Source organism: Monodon monoceros, unplaced genomic scaffold (assembly GCF_005190385.1).
Source record: "Monodon monoceros isolate NGI ecotype Baffin Bay Population unplaced genomic scaffold, NGI_Narwhal_1 Super_Scaffold_19, whole genome shotgun sequence".
Taxonomy (NCBI): domain Eukaryota; kingdom Metazoa; phylum Chordata; class Mammalia; order Artiodactyla; family Monodontidae; genus Monodon; species Monodon monoceros.
The window spans coordinates 41,857,640-41,858,827 of NW_021703775.1; positions in this window are offsets into that span (position 1 = coordinate 41,857,640).

Genomic DNA, 1,188 nt, shown 5'->3' on the forward strand with positions numbered 1-1,188 from the left:
ATAGATAGATAGATAGATAGATAGATAGATAGATAGATAGATAGATAGATAGATAGGGATAGAGAGATAGAATTAGATAGATGTATAGATAGATATTATCATGGGATTCAAAATAGGGCACCAACTTTTTTTTCCCAGTAAAGAGGCTTTATTTTTTGTTTTTAACTACCATCCATCAACACTGTCATTTCATGAAAGAAAAGATTTTATCGTTAAGAAATAGAAACACAGATCAAGAGAAAAAAGTCTGCCTTGTGGGTGTGTGCGTGCATGCACACACAACACACGCACAATTTGTCTTCTCATTTTACCATTAACGTGGAACGGAATGCCAAGGGGCCCACAAATGTGAGTGGGACCCTGACTTACATTAACTTGGAGCTGGCCTCACCTGCACGCTAGAGTGCTTCCGTACTGCTTCTTGGCAAAGGCAAGCAGGACAGGGATATGCGTCTTCCAGGTCTTGGAGCCCTTGGCCACCTGTCTTTCCTGAGCCTCTGAGGAACAGAAGGGGGGGTGGAAGACCCCACTGAGTCCCTCTCTAGTTGTGCAGTGTTCTCACATCCTCTCTGAGGCTGACTTCCTTGTCCAGCCAGGCTCCCACGTGCAGGCTTCCAGGTGGTGTTTCCCTTCTGTTTTACTATTTCCCAACATCTCGCATGCTTCCTAACATCTCTCCCCTCAGCTGGTTAAGCATTTTGCATATCGATACTTATCTATCTGAAAGATATTGTCCAGATTATTATTCCCCTTTCATAGATTCATGGGTACATAAACTGAGATCCTGAGAGGTCTGGAGGCTCTCCCGAGGGACCCAGGAAGAAGCCCCCTCACTACATATTGTTTGAGTCCCTGAACTGGATAGAAACAACAGGAAATGAATGTCTCTAGTAGGCAACAATGAGGCTGCACAAGCAGAACTTTTCTCCAATGTCACAAGCTGAACACTGTTTTGTTCCATGTCAATTTAGTGGACAGTTTCTGAGTCCCTATTAGATGCTGTGCTAGAATACAAGTATGAAGAAATGTAAACTGTACCCTCAAGGCAAAAGGCTACAATTTATCTCTTCCTATAGCCAAGGGAGAAGCTTGCATAATTTTCATTCAAAGTGCCAAAAGACCCAGACCTGCAAATGAGATGTAAGTGCCTCAGGAGGATGAGAAAAGGCATCCACAGGGGTCGATTCA